Genomic DNA, 14,472 nt, shown 5'->3' with positions numbered 1-14,472 from the left:
TTACTATGTTAGAGGTGCTATACAAATCATCAGTTATCATGTATATTATATAAATAGCTATAGCTTGACTTAAAATTTGCACAGTAATACTGTAAGAGGCGGCACAGTTACACGGTGGTTAGCACTGTTGCTTCACAGCGCCAGGGACCCGGCTTGGGTCACTGTCTGTGCGGAGTCTGCACGTTCTCCCCGTGTCTGCGTGGGTTTCCTCCGGTTGCCTCCCAGAGACCGAAAGACAAACTGGTTGGGTGCAGTGGCTGCACTAAATTCTCCCTCAGTGTACCCGAACAGGTGCTGGAGTGTGGCGACTAGGTGAATTTCACAGTAACTTCATTGCAGTGTTAATGTAAGCCTACTTGTGACACTAATAAACAAACTTCTCCTGACTTGTGCTCTACATTTACCGCAGCATAGAGGACTGAGGATACAGACGAATGCCTGATCAGTTCATGGCATAACATGTTGGGGTGTTAAAGGAACTGCATCACCCTTGCCACTTTTCCCTAACATCAATGTGTAAACGTGGAATGTCATGGTTTACATGATAAAGAAAATCAGCAACTATGGCAAATCTGAAATGAGGATGGGCTGGAAATAGGAGTCAGTTAGCATTCAAAATGAAGATCCTTGGGAAAAAACTTCAGGCCAACATTTTGTGTTTCTCTCCAACCTGTGAACATTTCAGCAGCTTTTGTTTAATATGAATGAATTCCCCATATCTCAAGTATGGAGGAGTTTGACATTGGTATGATGGAATTTGGCAGTGGTGCAGGATAGCAGAACTGGGAGCAAACTGAATACATCCACAATTACAGCTAATCCAGTTTAATAAGATAGGTGAGGCCATGGAGTGATTTTAAAACAAGGATGAGAAGTTTAAAACCCAGAATAAAGTATAAAGTTTATTAGTCATAAGTAAGGCTTACATTAACACTGCAATGAAGTTAGTGAAATGCCTCTAGTCGCCACAGTCCTGCACCTGTTCAGGTCAATGCACCTAACCAGCACACCTTTCAGAATGTGGGAGGAAACCGGAGCACCCGGAGGAAACCCACGCAGACACTAGGAGAATGTGCAAACTCCACACAGACAGTGACCCAAGCCGGGAATCGAACCGGGGTCCCTGGCGCTGTGAAGCAGCAGTGCTAACTACTGTGCCGCCCAAGAAATTGCTTGGCTGAGATCCAAAATAGATCAGTGGGTGTCAGGATGATGGGGGAGGCAGGGATTTGATGCAAATAAGGACATGGGCAGCAGAGTCTGGGCCAGCCACAGTTTACAGAGAGTAGAACGTAGGAGGCAGGCAGTGTGTTGGAACAGTCAAGTCTAGGAGGTAACAAATGCATGGATGAGAATTTCAGCAGCAAATCAGCTAAGATAGAGGTGAAGTTAGGGAGACAATAGATAGTCTTAGTGATGGCGCTAATTTGCGGTCAAAATCTCAACACTGTCCAAGAATAAAATTGAGTAGCACGTAGATGAGAAACAGAAAAGGAGGATCCAAGAGGTAAAGGTTCAAGAGCAGGGAGAAAAACCATGACAGGTAATACTCTGGCTGTGTTTAGATAGTTAAGAATGGAAGCAGGTGAGTGCAGTTGTTGAACGACAGTCGAGGCATTGAAGGAAGATGATGTAATCAACTCTGCTCAAGACCGCAGACAGGTTCAGAAGGATTGGAGGGGGGAAATAGTTTATCTTGGTCACAGTCACATAGGATGCCATGGCTGTTTTCAGGGAGCAACCAGAATAAAAAAGTGTAATGGAATTAATGGGACTAGGGCAAAGATGGAGGTGAGGGTGTGCTTAATTAGTTCAGATGTTGCAGAAATGTCAAGATGAAAGATGAGACTGTTGGGAAAGTTTGAAAGTGCAGTTGAAAATAATTGGGGGAATAGTTTCTTTTCCCCCCCAGGGTTGGACATAGAAGGGGTCAGAGAAGGCCTTGTCTGCAGTTGATACCATGGGTGGCAACTTTATATGGTGAGAGTGACTAAGGAAGGATAGGAGGGCACTGAACTCGAGGGCAGAGCGTGATAAGTTGAGATGAAGGTTGAAATCACCACGGATAAGTCATCATTCAGAGCAGAGGGTGAAGAAAGAAAGCAGTAAGGTTATGAGAAAAAAATTATTTTACTTGGGTGGGTGGTAAAGAACGAGGATTTTAAAAGAGAGATGAGAAGGGTGGATAGCAGGAGATTCTCAAAAGCGGAGAAAGTGTCCGAAGAGGCGTGGCTTAGCCAAAGTGTGATTTGTCGACAAAAGCCACAGTGCCATTGTGACAGTCTTGACGGGGGCAAGTGAAGAGTCTATGCAGTTGGGGAAACTTCATTGAGGGGGAAATGCCCTCATCAGGTTAAATCAGGTGAAAAGCAGTCTAACCGGGTCTTTTTTCAACAGTTCAGTAACATACTACTGTATAATGCAAGGTTAGTCTTGAATTGCACTTTCAAATGCAGCAACTGTTCTGCTGAGAGAGAGTGACAAATGTTAGCATAATTTTACATGTAAGCGTTTCAGGTTCATTACTGAGACGGCAAGTGTCTATGCTTTGCGCAATTCATAGTGAATCTGGCAGTTCAGCAATGATTCTGTCTCATCAAAACCATGACAAGATGTTCACAGTGACAGGGAGAAGTGCACAATGTAAACCGGGAATGGTCACACCAACGACAGTTTAATATTATGAGCCGCACAGTCGCAGAAAAATATGAACACAGCGATGAGGTAAACGAGGCTGCATTTCCAGCTCAAGGGGTCTAGACCCACCTCAAGGTGCTGGTTTTTCCTCTAGGAACCTCTGGAGGAAGTTGCATCCAGACAGTAACGTGGAGAAGCCATCTCCAGGGGCCGACAATATTTTCTGCCATTGAAAAGCTAAGTGGTCAGGCAGTCCATACAAACTGATGTTACTGCCAAGTATAAATATTTGTGCGTGATCTCAGGTAGGTACAGAATAGTCAAGGAATAGAGAGAATATTCTCAGGGAATCTAGGGATCAGGCAGAAAAAGTGCAGTTGAAGCCAAATTTCAGCCATGAGTGCAATGGAATACTCTCGCCTTGGTGAGTACAGCTTCAACAACATTCAAAATGCTCATCATCCTCCAAGAGAAAGCAACCCGCTTGATCAACATACCATGCACATTCACTCCCCCATCCACCCATCCAGCACACCATTACTGCAGTCTATCCATCTACAAGCTGCACTGCAGCAACTCCTAAACCAGAGACCTCCAGCACCCCGAAGAACAAGATCATAGAAACCCTACAGTGCAGAAGGAGGCCATTCGGCCCATCGAGTCTGCACCGACCACAATCCCACCCAGGCCCTACCCCCACATATTTTACCCGCTAACCCCTCTAACCTACACATCCCAGGACTCTAAGGGGCGATTTTTTTAACCTGGCCAATCAACCTAACCCGATGCATGGGAACACCATCACCATCAAGTTCCCCAAGTCATAAATCATGCTGACTTCAAAACGTTTCACCACTCCATCATCACGGGATCAAAATCTGGAACTTCATACTTAGTACACCCGTGGTGCTATTAACACCATGCAAACTGCAGCAGGTCAATAAGGCAGATCATTGCATTATTCTCAAGGGCAACTAGAGATGGACCTTGCCATCAATGCTCACATTCCATGAATAAATAAAATGTGAAATATTAATATGGACAGCAGCAAAATCATTGTCAGTGAGAAAAATCATCCAACTTGATGTACTACGATTCTCTTGCTCTATATGGTGAGCGACTGCACTTTATAACCAGGTGTGGGAGACTCAACAATACGTCTATCATTAGAGTGGACATGCATACACCGCGATTCACCCTCACGCTGGGGAATCATGTACAAGGTCCACAATTAAACAAGGACATCTTTCCTATCTTCATGGGACTCTCACTCCATATTGAAGGGACAGCTGAGCCACATAAACCATCCACTATTTCATCCTCCAGCCATGTTCGTTGAGGTAGTAGTAGGATACCTACAACAAGCCTCAGTTTAAGGTTTAGAGAGGGGAAAAATAGGAAAGAGTTCCTGCTATTAGTCAGCACCAATCGCTACTATTGCGAAAAGATACTGGGGGACATCCAGCACCTTACCCAAGCAAGGAGCTTGCACCGTGAGGAGAGAGGATTAGTCCCTTGTTGTGGCACTTGGTTATGGAGTCCAGGTTTTATTGATTCAGTTAGCTTATCTCAGATGGGGTGGTAAGATTGCCACAATTCACCTCGATGCCCTGGGCATCAGAGAGAGAAAAGGCAGGAAAGGGTAGGATTAACTGCGATGTTCCCCATTTTCAAATACCCAGCCAGCAATCATCTAAGCTCACCAAATGCGAAACAAACATGTGGGCGAGTTACTGGAGTGAAGTGAGTAACTGTAAACACTCCAGCAGGAGTAAGTCCTGGTGCTGACACCAAAAGCTATGAAAGTTCAAACTAGACTTGTATCAAAGCTGCATTCATACAGCAGCAAAAACAACAGAGTTTGCCATTACAACAAGGTCTTGCAATTGTACACTGGTCCAAACAACTAGCAGAATTTAGGACAGATATTAAACAGTGCACAGGTCAACATGAAATTTGCCTGAGCAAAAAGCAGACACATTTATGCATGGACTGAGCTCACATGCCTCGTATATTCATCAGACCATCATCTTTCTAAAGCTCGCATAGGATGGGTCATTATCACTCAAAATGCCAGGCAGATACAATCTCCAACTTATATAAGTGCAGCTTTCGGGTCAAATTTGTTTAAATTCATTCTCACTCAAGCTTTCAAATTATCAGCCATGCCACAACAGTGTTACATTCAAAAATCTACCCACCCAATTATAAACATATACCACTTAAAATCAATACTCCTGAGCTTTCTTTTAAATCATTTATTCCAACATTTTTTGAATCACTTGCAACAAGCTAAAGCTGACAATACATCAATCACCCACTCGAACAAAGCAGCCCGAGTTACAACCACCTGCATTCCCTGGTGAACCAATTTCATTAAATAACTGACACAGTCCAGGATACAAAACACAAAGATGCCAAGTAGACAGTTGGAACAGTGAAATTCCACTCTGAGATACATCAATGTGTTTCCCAGCTCCTGGGCTGAATCAGAACAACTGGCAATTTCAGTCTTCACAGCAGCAAAACTTCTAGAAGTAGACAAGGACTGACACTGGAAAGGGGCTTCAGGAGAGCTGATGGAAAATTTGGCCACCTTTCTCCTATTACCCAGCCTCCACATTCTCTCTCCAGATCTCCTAGTTCCACCACCCTTCTCGATCCAAAGGAGCTCTCCCCTCTGTCTCTTTCCCGCTTGTGTCCCTGTCTGTCTGTCACAATCAAATCCCTCCCTCCCCCTCCATCCATACCCCCATCTCTCTGTTCCCTCTCCCTATCTCCCTTCCCTCTTGTATCCCCCACGCGCTACCACTCCACCTCTGTACCTACCCAACCTCCCACCACCCTTCTACTCTCCCTTCCCCACCTCTATCCCGCCCTCCCACAAGCTCAATCCCACCTTTCCCCCGTTCCTTCTCCTTCCCCCACTGTACCCTCTCCCAGCCTCCCACCACCACTCATCCTCTTTCTGTCTGACCACCGCCAGTTCTCTCCTCCTCTCGGTGTTCTCCCACTCGCTCACACCCCACCCCCCCCCCACTCACCCCCCCCCCACTCACCCCCCCCTCCCCCCTCCTACTCGCTCACCCCCCCCTCCCCCTCCCCCCCCCCCCCCTCCTACTCGCTCACCCCCCCCCCCACTCGCTCACCCCCCCCCTCCCCCCTCCTACTCGCTCACCCCCCCCCCACTCGCTCACCCCCCCCCCTCCCCCCTCCTACTCGCTCACCCCACCCCCTCCCCCCTCCTACTCGCTCACCCCACCCCCTCCCCCCTCCTACTCGCTCACCCCCCTCCCCCCTCCTACTCGCTCACCCCCCTCCCCCCTCCTACTCGCTCACCCCCCTCCCCCCTCCTACTCGCTCACCCCCCTCCCCCCTCCTACTCGCTCACCCCCCTCCCCCCTCCTACTCGCTCACCCCCCTCCCCCCTCCTACTCGCTCACCCCCCTCCCCCCTCCTACTCGCTCACCCCCCTCCCCCCTCCTACTCGCTCACCCCCCTCCTACTCGCTCACCCCCCTCCCCCCTCCTACTCGCTCACCCCCCCTCCTACTCGCTCACCCCCCCTCCCCCCTCCTACTCGCTCACCCCCCCTCCCCCCTCCTACTCGCTCACCCCCCCTCCCCCCTCCTACTCGCTCACCCCCCCTCCCCCCTCCTACTCGCTCACCCCCCCTCCCCCCTCCTACTCGCTCACCCCCCCTCCCCCCTCCTACTCGCTCACCCCCCCTCCCCCCTCCTACTCGCTCACCCCCCCTCCCCCCTCCTACTCGCTCACCCCCCCTCCCCCCTCCTACTCGCTCACCCCCCCTCCCCCCTCCTACTCGCTCACCCCCCCTCCCCCCTCCTACTCGCTCACCCCCCCTCCCCCCTCCTACTCGCTCACCCCCCCTCCCCCCTCCTACTCGCTCACCCCCCCTCCCCCCTCCTACTCGCTCACCCCCCCTCCCCCCTCCTACTCGCTCACTCACACCCCCCCTCCTACTCGCTCACTCACACCCCCCCTCCTACTCGCTCACTCACACCCCCCCTCCTACTCGCTCACTCACACCCCCCCTCCTACTCGCTCACTCACAGCCCCCCTCCTACTCGCTCACTCACACCCCCCCTCCTACTCGCTCGCTCACACCCCCCCTCCTACTCGCTCGCTCACACCCCCCCTCCTACTCGCTCGCTCACACCCCCCCTCCTACTCGCTCACACCCCCCCTCCTACTCGCTCACACCCCCCCTCCTACTCGCTCACACCCCCCCTCCTACTCGCTCACACCCCCCGCCTCCTACTCACTCACACCCCCGCTCCTACTCACTCACACCCCCCGCCTCCTACTCACTCACACCCCCCCCACTTACTCACTCACACCCGCCCCCCCCCACTTACTCACTCACACCCGCCCCCCCCCACTTACTCACTCACACCCGCCCCCCCCCACTTACTCACTCACACCCGCCCCCCCCTCCTTACTCACTCACACCCGCCCCCCCCCTTACTCACTCACACCCGCCCCCCCCCTTACTCACTCACACCCGCCCCCCCCCTTACTCACTCACACCCGCCCCCCCCCCTTACTCACACCCGCCCGCCCCCCCCCTTACTCACTCCCGCCCGCCCCCCCCCTTACTCACTCACACCCGCCCCCCCCCCTTACTCACTCACACCCGCCCCCCCCCTTACTCACTCACACCCGCCCCCCCCCTTACTCACTCACACCCGCCCCCCCCCCTTACTCACTCACACCCGCCCCCCCCCACTTACTCACTCACACCCGCCCCCCCCCCTTACTCACACCCGCCCCCCCCCTTACTCACTCACACCCGCCCCCCCCTTACTCACTCACACCCGCCCCCCCCCTTACTCACTCACACCCGCCCCCCCCCTTACTCACTCACACCCGCCCCCCCCCTTACTCACTCACACCCCCCCCCCTTACTCACTCACACCCCCCCCCCACTTACTCACTCACACCCGCCCCCCCCCCACTTACTCACTCACACCCGCCCCCCCCCCACTTACTCACTCACACCCGCCCCCCCCCCCCACTTACTCACTCACACCCGCCCCCCCCCCCACTTACTCACTCACACCCGCCCCCCCCCCCACTTACTCACTCACACCCGCCCCCCCCCCCCACTTACTCACTCACACCCGCCCCCCCCCCCCCACTTACTCACTCACACCCGCCCCCCCCCCCCACTTACTCACTCACACCCGCCCCCCCCCCCCACTTACTCACTCACACCCCCCCACCCCATGGCCAATCAACTAACCTGCACATCTTTGGAGTGCGGGAGGAAACCGGAGCACCCGGACGAAACCCACACTGACACAGGGAGAATGTGCAGACTTCACACAGACAGTTACCCGAGGCCAGAATTGAAACCGGGTCCCTGCCACTGTGCTAACTACTGTGCCACCCACCTCTATTTCTCTAGTTATCTCTATATTTCTATCTATTTCTTACCTCTCTCTGTAGTTATCTCTCTATAGTTATACCTATATTTGCTCTATTTCTTACCCCTCGAGAGTTATTTCTACATTTCTCTCTATTTCTTACCTCTCTCTCGATATGTATGTGTATAGATATATCCTATATAGTTTATATCTCTATGTGTCTCTCTGTAGTTTATATCCCTATGTATATAGTTTCTATCTCTCTATTTCTTACCTGTCTCTCTGGGTCTCGAGCTGTTTCTCGGCCTCGCCCCTCACTGCCGGCGCGTGCTGATGATGTCAGAGGCCGGGCCTATATGTAAATACGGGAGCCTGAATTCCCGGGCCGCACATTGCTGCCATTACCCTGCTCAAGCTGCCCAATAGTGGCCCCGTCTCCTGGAAAACTCTCATTATCGGCTCAATTTCCAATAAATAAATCACTGGCAGGGCGACAGTCGCGTCTTGATGACGCAGAGGCATCCTGTGACGTCGCCATGCCGATGAGGTCAGCGCTGGGGTTTCGTTCACAGAAGCTGTGGCCAGGCCTCAGGGAGTGGGACAGAGCTTAACCCCCGCCCCATCCAGCCAGCACCTACTGCTGCACTTCACCCCAGGGTGATTAATGTTGGGTTTGAACTTTTACTATGCTGCAACAATTGAGTTTAACTTTGTTTTTTAAAAGTGCACTCTCATTGTGATGTTGTAACTGAGAAAAAAAAAGTAGTGTCATTGTCATGATTTACCTAATGGCATCTCTGCACTTCCTCAGTACTCCATCCTGGGAAAAGAGCTTTTTGATTGCGAAAGCCATTATATAAACACATATCTTTCTCTTAAAAAGGAAGCATGAGTAAAAAGCAAGTGATTTCTAGTCATTGGTGTAATGTATGAAATGTGACTCCCAATTTACTGCCAGCAAGGTAATGACAGCATCATCTATTTTAATGAAGGAGGTCAAAGGATAAATCTTGGCCAGGACGGAATAATTGGCCACACACTGGAAATTTTAACATGTATGTTTATATTGTCAGCCAGTGTCTGATATGTATAAAACCAATCACAATGCTTAAAGAGTTTTCGAACAAACTACCAAAGGATGCACAACATGCAGCCTACACTCAGTTCACTCAACACGCACATCTCATTGAGCTAACCTCTAAGAATTGGAGCACAGACAAGTACCCTGTGTTTATATAATGGCTTTCGCAATCGAAAAGCTCTTTTCACAGGATGAAGTGCAGAGATGCCATTAAGTAAACAATGACAATGCAAACGACAATGACCCTGCTTTTTTTCTCAGTTACAACATGGTGCACGTAACAGTATGGCTGCAGTTTTAAAAAATGTCACAGCTTGAGAAAGGACCATCATACCCATTGCAAGGTTATAAGGAGCCAAATTAGAAAGAATTGGTGTCTTCACTAACAAGATAATCATGAGCCAAAAAATCAGAGCTCCCCCCCTCCCCCTCCCCTCCCCTCCCCCTCCCAACCTCTTGAAAGAAAGAATTTGCAATTATATTGTGTTTTTCATGACCTCAGTGGGAAATCAGTTAGTTTGGTTCGATGATGCCAACAGTGTGGATTCAATTCCCATACCAGCTGTGGTAGTATATGGAGGCCCTGTCTCCTCACCTTGCCCCGTGCTTGCAGAGTGGTGCCCCATCTATTTATATATAACGATTGTCTCTCTCCAATAGAGAGAGTTGCCTAAGGTACTTAAGTAGAAGCCGTGGGTGCTGGAAATGTGAAATAAAACCAGAAAATGCTGGAAAATCCAACAGGTTTGGCAGCATCTGTGGAGGGAGATGGCTCCAAAGAAGAGTTATAGGGACTTGAAATGTCAGTGCTGTTTCTCTCTCCACAGACCTTGCCAGACCCATGGAGATTTTCCAGAATTTCCTGTCTTTATTGCCTATGGCACTTTTGTGGACGATGGATAATGATCTAATCATGAGCTCAGGGTGTCTCAAAGTGCTTAGAGGCAATGGAATACATTAGATGTTTTATCACTGTTGTAATACAGGAAAACATAGCAGCCAATTTGTGTACACAAAATCTCACAAACAGCGATGAAATCAATGGCCAGACCATCTGTTTTAGTGATATTAATTACAGAATGAATGTTCGGCATGCTCTTCTTTAAATAGCACTTTTTTTTAATGTCCATCTGAAAGGCATTACTGTCTCGTCCAAAAGATGGCACTTCCAACAGTCCAGCAGCACTCGGTACCACAAAGGAATGTAAGTCTGATTAAATCCTCAAGCCTCTGGAGTACAGCTTTAGACTGAGAAGATGACAGTATTACCAATGAGCCAAGATTAATTCACTAATCGCAGATCTCCCCCTCCAGGTCCTAGGTATGAGTGAGAGTGACTGAGCAATCATTGGTAGGTCAGTCAGGCTGACATCAGGCAATTGTAGCAAATAGCACATGTTTGTCCATAGATCTCTGAAAGCAGAAGGGCATATTAGTAGGGTGGTGAAAAAGGCATATGGGACACTTGCCTTTATCAATCAAGGCATAGATTACAAAAGCAGGGTTGTATAGAACTTTGGTGAGGCCACAGCTAGACTACTGTGTGCAGTTCTTGTCACCACATTACCTGCCTCGGCAAAGCAGCCAGCATAATTAAGGACCCCACACACCCTGGACATTCTCTCTTCCACCTTCTTCCGTCAGGATACAAAACTCCGAGGTCACGTACCAACCGACTCGAGAGCAGCTTCTTCCCTGCTGCCATCAGACTTTTGAATGGACCTACCTTGCATTAAGTTGATCTTTCTCTACACCCTAGTTATGACTGTAACACTACATTCTGCACTCTCGTTTCCTTCTCTATGGACATTATGCTTTGTCTGTATAGCGCGCAAGAAACAATACATTTCACTGTATACTAATACAAATGACAATAATAAATCATGATGTTGAGATGCTGGCGTTGGACTGGGGTGGGCACAGTAAGAAGTCTCACAACACTGGGATCAGGTGGATCCCTTGAAGAGTATAGAGGGTGTAGGAGTAGAGTTGAGAGAGAAATCAAAAGGTCAAAAAGGGGATACGAGATTGTTTTGGCAGATAAGGCAAAGGAGAGTCCAAAGATCTACAAATCCATAAAGGACAAAAGAATAATTAGGGAGAGAGTAGGACTCTTAAGGATCAACAAAGTCATTTATGTGCGGATCCGCAAGAGATGGGTAAGATCCTAAATGAATATTTCTCATCAGTATTAACTGCATGGATGTTAGGTAACTTGGGGAAATAAATAGTGATGTCTTGAGGAGTGTGCATATAACAGAGAGGAGGTGCTGGAAATCTTAAAGCGCATCATGGTAGATAAATCCCCGGATCTGTGGGAGGCTAGGGTGGAAATTGCAAGTCCACTAGCAGAGATATTTAAACCATTGATAGTCACAGATGAGGTGCCTGAAGATTGGAGGGTGGCAAATGTTGTGCCTTTGTTTAAAAAGGGCTGCAGGGAAAAGTCTGGGAACTACAGGCCGGTGAGCCTCACATTTGTAGTGGGTAAGTTGTTTGAAGGTATTTTGAGAGACAGGATCTACAGACATTTAGAGACGCAAAGACTGATTAGGGACAGTCAGCATTGCTTTGTGAGTGGAAAATCATGTCTCACAAATTTAATTGAGTTTTTTGAAGGGGTAACCAAGAAGGTAGATGAGGACAGTGCAGTTGACGTTGTCTACATGGACTTTAGCAAGGCCTTTGACAAGGTACCTGTTGGTAGGTTGTTGCGTAAGGTTAAATCTCATGGGATCCAGGGTGAGGTAGCCAAATGGATACAAAATTGGCTTGATGGTTGTAGAGGGTTGTTTTTCAAACTGGAGGCCTGTGACCACTGGTGTGTCTCAGGGATCGGTGCTGGGTCCACTGTTATTTGTCATTTATATTAATGATTTGGATGAGAATATAGGGGGCATGGTTAGTAAGTTTGCCGATGACACCAAGATTGGTGGCATAGTGGACAGTGAAGAAAGTCATCTAGGATTCAACGGGATCTTGATCAATTGGGCCAGTGGACTGACAAATGGAGTTTAATTTAGATAAATGTGAGGTGGTGCATTTTATTCAATCGAACCAGCGCAGGACAGTTAATGGTAGGATGTTGGGGAGAGTTATAGAACAAAGAGATCTAGGGGTACAGGTTCATAGCTCCTTGAAAGTGGAGTCACAGGTGGACAGAGTGGTGAAGAAGGCATTCGGCATGCTTGGTTTCATTAGTCAGAACATTGAACACAGGGGTTGGGACATCTTGTCAAAGTTGTACAAGACATTGGTACGGCCACACTTGGAATACTGTGTACAGTTCTGGTCACCCTATTATAGAAAGGATATTATTAAACTAGAAAGAGTGCAGAAAAGATTTACTAGGATGCTACCGGGACTTGATGGTTTGAGTTATAAGGAGAGGCTGGATAGACTGGAACTTTTTTCTCTGGAGAGTAGGAGGCTGAGGGGTGATCTTATAGAGGTCTATAAAATAATGAGGGGCATAGATTAGCTAGATAGTCAATATCTTTTCCCAAAGGTAGGGGAGTCTAAAACTAGAGGGCATAGGTTTAAGGTGAGAGGGGAGAGATACAAAAGTGTCCAGAGGGGCAATTGTTTCACACAGAGGGTGGTGAGTGTCTGGAACAAGGCTGCCAGAGGTAGTAGTAGAGGTGGGTACAATTTTGTCTTTTAAAAAGCATTTAGACAGTTACATGGGTAAGATGGGTATAGAGGGATATGGACCAAACATGGGCAATTGAGACTAGCTTAGGGGTTAAAAAAAGGGGCGGCATGGACAAGTTGGCTGAAGGGCTTGTTTCCATGCTATAAACCTCTATGACTCTATGACCAGGTTATAGTCCAACAGGTTTATTTGGTAGCATGAGCTTTCGGAGTGCTGCTCCTTCATCAGGTGAGTAATAGTAAATCAAATCAAATCGGACAGATGTGATTGCACTGGAGGTGGTGCAGGCGAGATTCACCAGGATGCTGCCTGAGATGGAACATTTAAGTTATGAAGAGAGGTTGGATAGGCTTGGGTTGTTTTCATTAGAATAGAGAAGACTAAGGGGCGACCTGATCGAGGTGTACAAGATTATGAGAGACATGGACAGAGTGGATAAGGAGCAGCTGTTCCCCTTAGTTGAAGGGTCAGTCACGAGGGGACATAGGTTCAAGGTGAGGGACAGGAGGTGGAGGGGAGAAGTGAGGAAAACCCTTTTTACCCAGAGGGTGGTGATGGTCTGGAATGTGCTGTCTGGGAGGGTGGTGGAGGCGGGTTGCCTCGCATCCTTTAAAAGTATCTGGATGAGCACTTGACACATCATAACATTCAGGGCTATGGGCCATGTGCTGGCAGATGGGATTAGGTGGGAATTCGGGTGTTTCTAATATAATGGTGCAGACTCGATGGGCCGAAGGGTCTCTTAGAACCATAGAAAATTACAGCTAAGAAACAGGCCTTTTGGCCCTTCTTGTCTGTGCCGAACCATTTTATGCCTAGTCCCACTGACCTGCACTTGGACCATATCCCTCCACACCCCTCTCATCCATGAACCCATCCAAGTTTTTCTTAAATGTTAAAAGTGACCCCGCATTTACCACTTTATCCGGCAGCTCATTCCACACTCCCACCACTCTCTGCGTGAAGAAGCCCCCCCCTAATATTCCCTTTAAACTTTTCTCCTTTCACCCTTAACCCATGCCCTCTGGTTTTTTTCTCCCCTAGCCTCAGCGGAAAAAGCCTGCTTGCATTCACTCTATCTATACCCATCAAAATCTTATACACCTCTATCAAATCTCCCTTCAATCTTCTACGCTCCAGGGAATAAAGTCCCAACCTATTCAATCTCTCTCTGTAACTCAGCTTCTCAAGTCCCGGCAACATCCTTGTGAACCTTCTCTGCACTCTTTCAATCTTATTTACACCTTCCTGTAACTAGGTGACCAAAACTGTACACAATACTCCAAATTCGGCCTCACCAATGCCTTATATAACCTTACCATAACACTCCAACTTTTATACTCGATACTCCGATTTATAAAGGCCAATGTACCAAAGGCACTCTTTAAGACCCTATCCACCTGTGACGTCACTTTTAGGGAATTCTGTACCTGTATTCCCAGATCCCTCTGTTCAACTGCACTCTTCAGAGTCCTACCATTTACCCTGTACGTTCTACTTTGATTTGTCCTTCCAAAGTGCAATATCTCACACTTGTCTGCGTTAAATTCCATTTGCCATTTTTCAGCCCATTTTTCTAGTTGGTCCAAATCTCTCTGCAAGCTTTGAAAACCTTCCTCACTGTCCACTACACCTCCAATCTTTGTATCATCAGCAAACTTGCTGATCCAATTGACCACATTATCACCCATGATAGAATTATAGAATCCC

At 48.5% G+C, this 14,472-nt stretch overlaps 2 protein-coding genes across 3 annotated transcripts in view; one reads left to right on the top strand and one right to left on the bottom strand.

Moving 5' to 3' along the window:
• The window catches only part of zfand2a (zinc finger, AN1-type domain 2A), a 34,875-nt gene extending 26,357 nt beyond the window's left edge, over positions 1 to 8,518 (bottom strand). The window contains exon 1 of one of the 2 annotated variants that reach the window (XM_078240197.1): positions 8,301 to 8,518. The gene's annotated coding sequence lies outside the window, so the exon portion shown is untranslated. The remainder of the gene's footprint in view (positions 1 to 8,300) is intronic. The other variant, XM_078240199.1, reaches the window with a different exon arrangement.
• A 1,726-nt stretch (positions 8,519 to 10,244) lies between these two features.
• Positions 10,245 to 14,472, top strand: part of shmt1 (serine hydroxymethyltransferase 1 (soluble)) — a 43,688-nt gene continuing 39,460 nt past the window's right edge. Inside the window, exon 1 of the mRNA XM_078240196.1 lies at positions 10,245 to 10,311. The gene's annotated coding sequence lies outside the window, so the exon portion shown is untranslated. The remainder of the gene's footprint in view (positions 10,312 to 14,472) is intronic.

Source organism: Mustelus asterias, chromosome 23 (assembly GCF_964213995.1).
Source record: "Mustelus asterias chromosome 23, sMusAst1.hap1.1, whole genome shotgun sequence".
NCBI classification, from domain to species: Eukaryota; Metazoa; Chordata; class Chondrichthyes; order Carcharhiniformes; family Triakidae; genus Mustelus; species Mustelus asterias.
The sequence above is the reverse complement of the archived record's forward strand: the minus strand, read 5'-3'. Positions and strand labels throughout refer to the sequence as shown.